Source organism: Rhipicephalus microplus, chromosome 5, assembly GCF_043290135.1.
Source record: "Rhipicephalus microplus isolate Deutch F79 chromosome 5, USDA_Rmic, whole genome shotgun sequence".
Classification (NCBI taxonomy): Eukaryota; Metazoa; Arthropoda; class Arachnida; order Ixodida; family Ixodidae; genus Rhipicephalus; species Rhipicephalus microplus.
This window is the reverse complement of record NC_134704.1, coordinates 69,968,590-69,982,059: the sequence shown is the minus strand read 5'-3', so window position 1 is coordinate 69,982,059 and position 13,470 is coordinate 69,968,590.

Here is a 13,470-nt window from a genome sequence, read left to right as displayed (position 1 = left end):
ATTTGGTGTTACGTGACGTCAATCAATGACGAAATATATGACTGCATGGTGCAAACATTATAATCCTGACACACGTGTCATGTAAGAACATGACAACATGCCGCGCTCATAGCATGCTCGCGACCGCTCCGCTAGCTCCACATATACTAAATTTGGTATCACGTAACGTGAATAGACGACAAAGGTAAAGGACACATCCAAACATGATAATCATGACACGGAACTCATGTACGACATCATTTACTTCCGCCTAGTAGCGTTGTGCTGATTTTAAAGTGACATATGAACCTTTCTCATTTGTGCTTCGCGTATCATCAATTCCTACTGTACGTGGAATCTGCCTTTTTTTATGTACTCAAACCAAACAAATTAATAAATAAAATATTCAAAGTATAGTAGCGGCAGACAAAAGCCACTGAGAAATAAAAGCAGTATTTATCCAACGAATAGGCGAATCAAACATTTACGAATGGGGTTGTCAGAATGACTTCTGTGAAATCATATTTTGAGTTCACACAGGTCACCAAGGTCCCCTATCTTCTATTAGCCACAATGTGCCAGCGAGAAGTATATACGGGTGTCTATCGTTTTCACTATCTTGCAAGCCTGCGGCCATATATGCAGCACAAAAAGCCATAAGTTAAGGCCCTGGAATATTCCCGTTTATCTGTGCCCCCTAGCAAACGGCGTGATCTCATCAGCTCTATCGTTTTCACATTGTGATTCCCTCCCCCTTGCACTCTTTTCTCATTAGCCTCAGAATGCCGTGGCCTCGGTAACTTTCTTAGCGTAATACGAAGGTTTAAGTACAGGGACGGATTTATAAAAGCCCCTCTCGAATAAATGCGGAGAAATTATTGTATTGCGAATAAATTGCGCAATGGCACCTTGGAAAGGTAGATCCGTCTGCTGTTGGTTGGCGGAAATATTTTGATGACAGAACGAGCAAATTTGCTGCGCATGTAGTTGCATTGACATCTATAAGGCCGACTGTGCTTCGTTGGACTTCAAACAGGTTTATTAGAAAAGCCTGCTCTAAGGCGGTGAAGAATGCACGCGTTGAATATAGTCTTAACAGACGTATTTTGCTATCTGGAAAGAGCGCGTTAAAGAACCCCAGGTGGTCAAATATCCGGAGCCCTCCACTATGGCGTCTATTGTAATCATATGATGATTTTGTGACGTTAAACCTTACATATCAATATATATTGAAAGTTTATGCGGGGCAGTTTTGTTATCACTTATGACGACCTAGTCAGAGTCACGCCATGCTGATATACCTCCGTGACTCCAACGTGACAGACAACGTAAAATGAAGTCGAAAGCGTTCTTTCACGCAACCTTGCTGAGCCTCCTGAGCGAAAGCAGAAATTCAGGAGCAATGGTCTACAATGTTGTTTTAAGGCTCAAACGAACATTTGTGTCTCCTTTCTTCGACACAGAAACTGGGTAGCTTCGTTATACAGAAATAATGAGAACAGCTGTTTTAGCCCACATTGATAAGTACCCCTGGATACAGTGCAGCGGAGAATAAAAGAAAGAACCTGAATTTTTCAGGCGATATAGTATTCATGAAATAATATGCAGAAATTCATGGCTGTTTTATTATCACGTGTCATATAACAAATATCATTTGGAAAGTACACGTCAAATTATCATTGATGTTATTAAGGTGCGGCTGGTTTTTCCATCTGTGCAAAATTGAGTCAAGTCGTTGGTTAAGGTGAGTCCAAAAAGCAGGAAGTCTGGAACTATACTTCCAGACTTTCCGCTCTATAGCGCTAGTTCCTATAGAAACTAGCGCCAGTTTTGAGACATTGTGGCCTATTTGTTGAAGATGTACGTTACGTTCCCAGTCTGTTCCTCCAAGAATTAGCTCGTCAATAACATTGCATTACAACATTAAATTCAAATGCAAATATTCGCGAATGGCTCTGTGACTGCACTCTATAGACAGAAGTTGGTGTTCATTTGAGAGTTACCAATAAAGACGCTTTGTCATCTAAATTACAAATAATAATAGTAATAATAATAATAATAATAATAATAATAATAATAATAATAATAATAATAATAATAATAATAATAATAATAATAATAATAATAATAATAATAATAATAATTTCGGCAGATCTCGCGTATCTGGGAATCAGCGTTACGCGAAGCATGTGGAAGGAAAGTGACCGTGCTGCAATTTTATCCTTGAGTGACACGTCATGAAATGACGCTAAATATATGTACAAGTGTTGCACACACAGACATATGTTTAAGAGTTGCGGATGTTTATATAACCGGTTGTTTGCACTTGTCGACTGGAACATGCGTATCAGCAACACCAGAAGGTGATATGAAGCGCTGATGCTCGCGAAGATACTGGGCCTATAGTCACTGCTACATAAATCAACTTCAGCGCAAGGCAACTAACCACAATTGACGTTAACACGACGTGACGTCTGTATCAAATGAGTACATATGTAGTGTTTATAAAATTGGATATGTAGCACTGCAACCACTATTGACGTTTCACGAAGATTAGCGTCTATTTGAAAAGTAGTTCCGAGATCTGGCGTGGCTCTGTGGTGAAATGCTTCATTGCCACGCAGAATGCTTGGATTCAATTCCAGCTGGAACCCTGCCATTTATTCTTTCCGTTCGTCGTGTCGACGCTACCGATGTCAAGTACTTCTTAACGCTCGCGCGTTTATATTGCCCATGTGCGTTCTCGTCGTTCCTGGGTATAGGTACAAGTGTCAATTAAGGTATGAATGTATCAGGCCCGCTGTCCTACCGAAAGAAGTATAACGAAGCAGCAAGTAGACAGAGTGTATAGTAACACTATCGATGTGGTGGGGTAATCTGGTGTTCTTTAACGTGCACTGGCACCGAACGGGACACGGGCCTCTACCCCTTCGCCTGCAGCCAAATGCGACCACCGCGGCCGAGACCAAACCCGAAACCTTCGGGTAAGCAGCCGAGCACCCTATAGCCACTGATCCACCGAGACGGACATCTAAGTTACAAAATGAGCACTGAAGTTTAACAACTAAGCTGCGAGTACTTCACGGCATACACTTCCTGGTGTCCTCTGCCATCAGAAAAGCAAGCCGTCTCCTTTGGTCGCCGTGCACTCTTCTGCGATTCTGACCCACGCCGCTCTGGCTCTGGCGTTTCAAGGCGGATCTGGAGGTCCCGGATTCAGTACCACTCTTAACGACCACACTGTGAAAAAGGTCGAAAGCAGGGGTGCACGCGCGTTACGCCTTGGGTCCACTTAAAAAAAAAGCCTTACTTAGCCAAACTAAGTCTGAAGTTCAATTCTACAGCGCGCTTCATCATCAAGAAACTGCTCCAAAACACAAAACATGAGAATTTTTATCTAAGTAAACTTTTCGCCTTCGCTCAAATAAAGCGAAAACATCGTTTTTGGTGAGGGAAAATAATTGAATTCACATAAGGTTGACGTGATCAGAGTATCAGGGGGGTGCCTTAAAGATTGCTGATATTTAGAGATGGGAGGCAATAAGATTTATTTCTGGAGAGCGACCTCGAGCCTGAGGCCAAACCCGCTTTGCAAACCATTAATTGCATCACGAGGCAAGGTCCGTATTACAGCTTGGCAATAGAAATCACCGAACTTATTCAGGTTGCTTCAACAAATGGTCATCTTATAACTTTCCAGTGGATTCCCGCTCATTGCGGCGTGATGGGAAACGAAGAGGCAGACGCTGAAGCTAAAAATGCCTTAAGCAGTGCCCCTGAAGTACGCATTGCGTTTTCACGAGCTGACACGAACGCCCTGCTTCGCTGCGTGATGCGCAGCTACACACTTCAGCACTGGACCAAACCGGAACGGCGACACTAGCGACTTCACAAATGGGACCCATAAATGAGGTTCCGCATGCCCCCTAAATTGAAACGGCAACTCACAAGTATGATCCACCGCATTCGTCTTGGTGTAGCATACACCAGGCGTTACGCACATATCACCGGTCGCAGTGACATCGGTCCTGATTGTGAACACTGTGATGTGCCAGAAACACTTGAGCACATATTTTGTGTCTGCCCAGCATACGCACGTGAACGACAAACACTGATTTCTTCTACTGAACTATATCGCAGTAGGTCATTAACTGATGAGACCATGTTGGGCCCTTGGCCAGACACCAACAGTGCAACTGCGGTCACAAGAGCAGTTATTACCTTTTTAGAAACAACTGGACTATGTGCGCGGCTATAAGATGTGTCTCAGCTAGAAAGAACACTACATACTCACCTCTCTATCGCACCATCGTCATCCATTAATCTTTCTTTTCCCCTTTCCCTTCCCCCAGTGTAGAGTAGCAGGCTAGAGCAAGCTATTGCTCAGGCCGACCTCTCTGCCTTTCTGTAAATAAACTTACCTACCTACCTAGAGACATTGAAGCTTTAGTGAGTACCATCTTGAATTATTGCTGAAGAGGGCTGCCTGGTGGTGCATATACGTTACTATATTAAAGAATCATGCGAGGCATGCTGTTCGCGACAGATTCCGAAGATATGCAAGACAGACCGCAACACCATCAAAATCCAAGTTCCTGCACATAGCCAGCATCTCACGAATGTTTCGGAGCACTTTTTGTAGCACAAACATGAAACCAGTGTTTGTACAGGGTCCGAGAATGACTCCTATAGTTCATTAGGCAAGTGTGGCATGTACATACGTGCAATTAAAATCTAGACCACCACAACTTCAAACTTCTCTACCGAAAGACAAGGACAGTAAAGGTTGATCTAGCACTCTCTCCACGCATGCAGTAATACAGCTGCGAGTCGCATCTCCTGCGTATAGGAGACCACCGCGGGCTGTTTTTAATTGGCAAGAATACGTGGTTCATTCTGATCACGTATATGAATACAGTTACGGTGCCACGGCATGCGCGCACTTGCATGCGCCCGCGGATTCGTGATATCGGGATTTAAAAGCACAAAGCTTCTCTTAGGATTCAGTTGGTGCCTTCGGCTTTGCCTATACTAGTTCCTTGATGACGCCTTTTGTGGAACGGGGTCTCCTTAAGTACTCGCATATCGACCGGGCTGGGCATTTCTTGTATCCTCCTCGCGGCCTTGAGCGCTGCGAGTATTCCGCGACGTTTTTGTGTGGGTATTGAGCTCTAAACGGCGGCAGAACAACAAGAAAGAAGACAAAAAGCGAACTCTGCAATGGCGGCGAAGGACTCGCGCTTTATCGAGTGAATTTCAAGTGGAGACTCGCGCTGCGGGGATAAATGTGCTTGCGTTTGTGCGCCGTAAACGGGGTGGTGTAGACGATGTTTCCGCAAGTCTTGGTAAAAAAAATGTTGTTTTCTTGAAAGAGAGCGATGAAAAGTGATGTTCTAAAAGCGAGAAAAAAATATAGAGAAAGTTAAAGCAGTACGTCGAACGCTATTCCTTTCTTCACGGAAAGTTGTATTGGTGGATCGCTATTGCTGCACATCAATGACCTGTGCTTTTGACGCTCTGAAATGGCGAGGAGATCGAGTCTGGCGTTTGCAGCATCGGTGCAGTAAGCCATTGAATGGCTCTCGTTGCATTGTCTGCAGCAGAGGCGAGACGCTATGTAGGTGTACGTACTTCCTTTGGACTGTCTTTCAACAGATCGAAGTTGTCTGATGTCACTGGAATGAAAGACCTCTATCTCTATCCCTTTCAATGTCGTTGCTGCCGTTGTTCTTTTGACCTTAAAAACAAAATCTGGCTCATACGGAACTCACCGAGGGTGATAAAAATGCATGCAGTACGGATAGATGAAATAACCTTGCCATTTGTGACCTTTTGTTGCGTCGCATCACGCCTGTGCCCGATGAAGGAAGCGAACAAGATTTTCATGGGTGTGTATGTACGCTAAATACAAAAATAAAAGCGGTTGGAGGTGGAATTTCTCGTTAGCCATGTTTGGTGCAAAGAGAGAGAGAGGGAGAGAGAGAAAAAGGAGACATAGGAAAGGCAGGGAGGCTAACCAGGTGGCACCCGATTTGCTACCCTACACGGGAAAATGGGAAGTAGTTATCAAACGTCTGTGTGTAAGTCACGTTTTTAGTAAATACATCCGAGAAACGCTTTTTTACTTTTGTTGACGCTCTAAAATCGAATACATATTGTGTACCAACTCCGAAGCTTTCAGCTTGTCAACACGATTAGAGACAAATAGTATAGCGATGTATTTCTTGCGTGCCGTAAATTGAGATGTGGTGATTACATTGTATAAATTGTATTAGTTTACTTTACCACAGGCAATTTATTTTGCTAGTTCGCAGTGTTGCCAAAATCGAACATTAGTCCTGAATCACCGCCCCAGTTTGTAGCAGTTCGTACCAGTATTGGTTCTCTGTTACCACACTCCCCGTCAGCTACAGCCGTGGCACAATGTTTACGGTGCCGGAATGCAATGTTTATGGTGCCGCGAATTCGATCTCTGACGCGATGGTCGCGTTTTTCATTACATACTTCAAACAGACCTCCCTACTGAGTTCGTCAGCTGCGGTTACATAGCAGCTATTTCGAACCAAGTAGTATACTCATTGGGAGTGGCAAAATATCAGGAGGACCTTTAAGGAACTGCTGTGAAATGTAGTTTTCCACATTGAGTTTTCTACATATCCACTGAACTCTGGCGCTGGGGTCTACGGGAGCAGCAACGCATGGCGCTTCAGCCAGAATGGGAATGATGGCTAGTACACGGATTTTTCTATAGTCTTCGTACTTTCGGCTCCGTTCAGCTTCGCGTGGCTTGGAGAAAGCCAAAACACTGCAATAAACAAAACCGCAAGGGCGTTGGAAACCCGCAAGCACGAAGACTGGGAAATTCATGTGCCACCTATCATTATATGGTCACTGAACGATCACAGCGCCAGAGTTCCATCGTTTAATACTAGGAAACTCAATGGTTTACGAATACATAGCGCGTTTTTCTCTCAATCGAAGCGTTCAACTCGTGTTCAGGCTCCTTCCGCAATGTTTTCATTTCTCTATTAGGCTTTCTGGCAATTGCATATGCATGCAAATATTATATCAATTTCGTTTGAGCTCCCATGTAGTATGAGCACATACACACTAATGTACACCCACTGCAACACCAAGGGCCGGATATGGCTTGCTTATTTGATTCATTTCGGCTAACTTGTAAGCGAGTTCATTTAGTAACTAGGTCATATGTAAGGCAAGATGCATAAGGGAACGTCCATGGGCCACCTGCGTATGGAGATATGTCTGTAATTGAGACTTTCATGCGCATAGAATAAAGGGTTAGCTGAAGACAAAGTTGGAAGACGAAACGAGAAAATTAGGACAAGAAGTCGCTTAGCGCCATTGCAGGTACCGTACAAGGAACCATATCCCGTCAAGTGTTGAGCCCTACAATAGGCGGGCTAGTCATTTTATCCGTATATAAGCAATTTGTCGAGAACTCTGACGGAACAAAACATAGGGGTATTTCCGCTTCTTCTTCGCCAGTCAAAGGCTGCTTTTGCCATTGTCCTCGAATGTCTCAACTGCCTATATATAAACGACGGGCTTCAGCTGTGGCGAATTCTTTCGGTATGTAAGGTAATCACTAGGTACCGTTGCTATCGCTGCCAGGAAACGAAAAAAAAAAAATAGTCGGCGCACTTGTCCTGGCAGTAATTGCAAAAACCATTAACGTCAGACTTACAATCCAGAACGTTCGTTTACCTCTAGTCTCCTTTTTCTTTTTGTAGGTGGGGTAGGTGTGTCACAGAGATACAGCTTATAACATTTTTTATTAGAGACTGATCTGCTTTTCTTGTTTTGTTTTCGCAAGGTCTGCATATACGCAGTTCTTGTTATCAATGTTTGGTAACGATCATCACGTCACCACAAAAGCAATAAGTACAAGGAATCCGCAAAGCCAGCCGCAATTCATACGCAGACTGGAGCGCTTAATTCGAAAAGCTTCACCTCCAGCTCTGCTAGCCTATTTTCTTGTGATTTATTTTTTCAATTAAAGATTTTTTCTTCGTCGTGCTGAAACTGTGCATAGCTTATGAAAGACTTTGCGATATCTAGGAAATATGAAGTATTTACGACGGCGTAATCACTTTTCAAGATGATGACTGACCTCTCCCGTGCGACTCTTTCAGCATCGAAAGGTAAACTGATCACGTCCTATCAACCCAGCCACGATGATCTCATTTTGGTAGAAGCGAAATGCTATAGAGTTCCATGTACTGTGAAACGTCAGCCCAAGTTGAAGCAAACCAGATGATCAATATTGCTGGAGCCCTCCAGTGAGGCGTGCTTCTCAATCACACCGTGGTTTTGACTGGTGAAACCCCGAATATCATTAAACTACTTTTGTGAATCTTCGGTGATTGCGACACCCATAACCATTGTCACTGGATAGCACTAAACCAAGCATACTCAAGACCATTTCCGGAAGCCAAGGTTCTTAGACTATGGCCGTATGAGACGGTAATGCAGCTAAGGGATTGTTGTGTGTTCAGTCATTGTGCACAGGCCTCCGAGACCAGCTGTGCTGACTTAATCAGTCCTATATCTGTGTGAGTGGATGCCCCATTCAGTATTCTATTTCTGTATTCCCTTGTTTAAAATATACGGTGAGGTAAAGTGCGACAAAAAAGTGAGAATAGTGAGTATTAATTCCTATTTCACTCTTAACTATTAAATGTGAATGCAGAAGTTTTCCTTTGGGTACAAGATATGTGCTGCATAAATATGACCATGTTGTCACAGTTCAAAAGGGGTAACTTAAAAATAAACAAAAATGCACCAGACGTCCCATTTTGCCGCAACCTACAGGGCCAAACAATACACAGCGTGGGGCAAAACGAGACAGTGCGAAAAATTTCGTCCCTGCAGATTTTGCAGTGGAAGAACCTGAAAATCACTCCGCGGGCACCCACGCAGTCTTATATTAGCCCGCTCCTTGCTCCCCACGTATTGAATTCAGACACAACTCGGAGCTGTGATGCTTCGAAACCCCTAAGAGATCAAGCACCCCCAGTCTTTATTGTGCTAATGACGTGACGTCTTTTTTCAACGCTTGCACTCAATTATTATTTAATGAATCGACGCTAGGTATGTTTTGACCCATCTTCTTTGCCTCTTTTTGTCGCTTCGATGCAGAAATGCACGGGAATTTTGTGGCTTTCAACTTCGTCAGCCGGGCTTTGTAAGACGATCAATTTTCAGATTTTCTATCGCTTGTTGTTTTTAAATTTTTGATGTCAAAGAAATCCCATTAAAACTCAATTCGAAGACTTGTGTGTGAACGGCTTCATTTGAAGGTTCTTTGAATTTTGCCATGTGCCTCTTGAGAGTATCTTTGGGAACAAAGAACAGCCTCGAAGTAGCGCGAATGGACCGAATTCTGTCCTCAGCAGCATTCACTGCGTTTTGGATGCCGTTTTCCGCTAATAACTCTCTATGCAGTATTTTCTTTTACATCCTAACCCTTCTAAATAAATTATTAATATAGAGTTTGTATAATTGAATGGTTCACCAAATGAGACACTCTCTAAGGCACCTCAATGCCTCTTTGTAACGTTTTGCTCTCCCACGTGCCTGAATTAAAAAAACACAACTTCCGCTTTGGCACTGTGCATCAAAAGAACCAAACTTTTTGCGGTATGTAGCTAGCAGTATAAAGTACCAAAATAGGTACTTGAGTAGTGATACTGACATTGGAGGAGCTTCGTTCACGGATCCGAAAGTATGGCCGAGCAGAATTTCACCCCTTTGACGGGTCAAAAAATACACCGACACCAGCCGTGTATTATTTCCTACGTGAACGCTGCGAGAAATGAGCAACTTTTACACATAAAAACGTAGACAACTGCCACCACTTACTGTTGAAATAGAGAAACAAAGAAAAGTACTTTTTTGTATTAGCAACACAAGTTGATTAAGTCAAAATGTCTCGTTTCGCCCCGTGTTTCATTTTATCCCATCCTATCCCATTTCTCTCACCCCTAGGCAGGGTAGTAAATTGGACGCACATTTATTTAGACCTCCCTGTCTTAGGGTGCACACGAGAAAGCGCGAAAATGCCCCCCAATAATAGCATGGTAGGGGGGTGGGGGGCACGTTTGTCTTATACCTGTTCTCAATCGAATCACAGCCGCCGTTGTCTAATGGGCAGTATTGGGGCTTCGGAAGCTCTTTGCAATAATGGCTGCTGAAAAATCTCACTTTATCATCTCAAAAACTGTTTACTTGTTAGGTTTACCACCGGAGAGCCGGAGACTAAATGAAATCCGTTGTGAGAAGAATTTTATCCATTCCCTCGCATCAATCGCTAAGTGCGATTTCTTTCGAATCGGGCATATATATAAACGGGGAAGTGGGGGATGGCACTGCGATGAACTTTGGCCTCCCGAATGAAGCACACTGCGGTGTAAAACCCACGTGCCAGTGGAAGCATGCGATTCGCTCAAGTCCTTGCAAAGCAGCAGTGGTGTACGAGGCATCTTGTGGACGATTTCCCATCGGTCAGACGGGCCGGTATGTGACTGACCACATGCGAGATCATGCCAGCAACCTTGCAGCGATGACCGGCTGCAGTTTGGAGTTTGCAGAAGAGCAATCTTGGACATGTTGGTGAAGCGTAGGGAAAAACACGGCACGAATAACGAAGGGAACATCGACCGAAACAACGTCAGCGCTTTTTAATCCACCGTGCACGGGGGCCTAGTGGCAAAGGCACTCGGCGGCTGACCCGCGCAAGTCACGGGATCGAATTTCGTGCTGCGTCGGCTGCATTTTCGATGGAGGCGAGAATTCTTGAGGCCCGTGGGATTAGAATGAGGTAAACGTTAGAGAACACTAGGTGGTTGAAATTTCCCGAGCCCTCCACTAGGGCGCCTCTCATAATCATATGGTAGTTTTGGGCCGTAAAACGCCGACAGTTATTACTATCCTCCCTTATAATCCGTCATTTCATTATTTGCGCTGCATGTTTCACTATGCGATTAGACAATCTATTCTACTTGGTGGGATTGGAGCCCCCATTTCCAGCACACACACATCGTTCGTAGATACCGAGTGCCCTGAGCTTTGACTACCCCGAGTTCTTTGATGCCAATCTGTTGGACAGTATACACAGGAACGTTCATGAGCTCGTATTTCAAAGAAATGCGCTTGCTACGTTCTGAAATCTCCGTGTACCACAACACCATAGTTACTGAGCTGTTCGCCCATATCAGATGGGGTGAGGCGGTTCTACATGGGGCTAAATATGGTTACCGAATACTCCCTACCGCTTACAAAGCATAAAGTGGCAAGAGATGAGATGTATTCTCACATCGCCTCCCCCCCCCTCCCCCCATCTCTGAAAGAATTTAGTATCAAGCTCTGCCCCCAACCCCTAACGAAAAAGATTTCGCATCGCACATGCCTTTGTCTGTTGTGGTGAGGTCCTCTTGATAATAGTCAGCGAGCACCCCTCCTTCTTCCTTCAATAAAGGAGAGATGTGACTATGCCAGAAGATTCTAGATCAGACAAGACAAGCAGCGGTCTGTAAATGGTTTTAGTCGTGCTTTGTTTTTGCACTCGTTGTATCCCTGTTCAGCGTATGTACGTTCATATCTTAACTGTGAAACGATCCTCGAATCAGGAAGTTGCAGCCCATGCCGCAGGTTTTTGGACCACATATAAATAAGATCCCCTGTTCCCTTCCTTCACCTCCTCTCCCCTCTCGCTTTCTTTTTCTTCTTCACACATGCTAGCCACATCCCACAAGGCTTCTTAAAGCGGAATATTTGGTTTACCTTCACACTGAACAGTCACGCACGTTCTATCGAAAGGTAAGCCTTACCGACCACTGGATAACAATGGTAGGAAAAAGCAGGCTGAAACGGGGTTCTCTGCGCACTCTGGATTCCAAGGGTAAACGAGGAGAATCACACAGGCAGATAAGGCGCAGGAACTTAACCGTGCACGCACTACGTCGATTTGTCACGGCAGATGTGGACGACTATAGACGTGTTTGCTGCGGATTACGGAACAGTGCCAACAGTGCGTCAAGAAAGAAACCGAATGATACGATCTAACTGTAGAACGGCTAGAGAGAATGAAGAACGAAGTAAACAGCGGCAAACCACGAACAGAACCTGTCTAAGATCAGAAGCCTAGTACAAAAATAGCAGCGTCTTAGGTGGTATGCTAACAGATAAAGTATTGTACCGGTAAAATAAGAACAATGCATTCTCTAAATTTAACAGAAGCTATAAATGTTCCTTGGAGAATTCTTAGTTTGTGTTTCTAAATTTTTTTTGCGATTTGCGATTTGATGTATCACGCACGGTTGGTGCACGGGCATGCTATTGCGTGCTATATGGAGATTAAATACGTTATGTATGCTTATTTCATGCCACTTCCGTTGCTTTCAGCCATATATCTGTTAAACTCATTGGAACTCTGTGGAATATCTCTTTCCTACCTGCTATTCGTACAGTGTGCAATTTAGAGGGTGCCTTCTATAGTCTCGCTACGCTGAGCTCTCAATAACACGCAGATGCCATCTTTATATGTGACCTTTTTAAAATAAAAGACGGGAGGTGGCAACAGCGCTCATGTTTAATTTCCTAACTGCAAGTACGCGTAGGGTCATCGTACATGCAATGGAACGATTCTACCAAGCGGATAGTTCAAAGCAAGAACACATGCATGCGCGTCGCATTACGGCGTATTGAATACGGGATTCTTGTGGAAGATACGTGCGTAATCGCCTTTAAAGTTTATCAGCAATCTCAGCGCTCTTGTCCGTCTTATGAGAATAACTCGAAGATCACACGACACAGGCGGTTTGGTTTCCTGATTTAAACTCACCAACGCGAGAGGTTTAGATGGCTCATAAATATCGAAAATTGACTGTCAGCGTCCAGCGGCGCTGGTGGCGGCGTCCTGGGTAGTCGGCGTCAATGTACGAGTGATGCAAGAGTGAGGTCAGGGGGTGACGTCACCATATGGTATCACCATGACGTCACAGCTTTCCAGGATTGTAACGTCATCATGGCGTCGCTACGGCTTAGACATCTGAAATTGTGACGTTATCATAACGTCATTGTGATGCCTTATGACACGAAGTCATCATATCGCATTGTCACTGGTATAACGGAGGCTATTCAAAACCAGGTAAGGCGCAAAGAGCCGGCAATGACTCTGATCCCGGAGGCAGAGCGAGATCACGTATAAGGTGGAGAGAGCTTTTCGCAGGAGGGCGAGGGTGGGTCAATACATCGATTAGGAAGAAAAAGAACACGACGGGTTCCGCGTTTCGGTCGTCTGAGGAGAATGCATAAGGAACCCCGTGCGTTTCTTTTTAAGTTTTCTCTGTACATAATGCAGTCCTGATAACATGTCTCTCTGACAGAACAACTTTCTTTTGACACGCACATAACGAACAAGAGAAGGTGTAAGTTTAATGGCTCGTCTTCTCTGTTAGACACAATGTT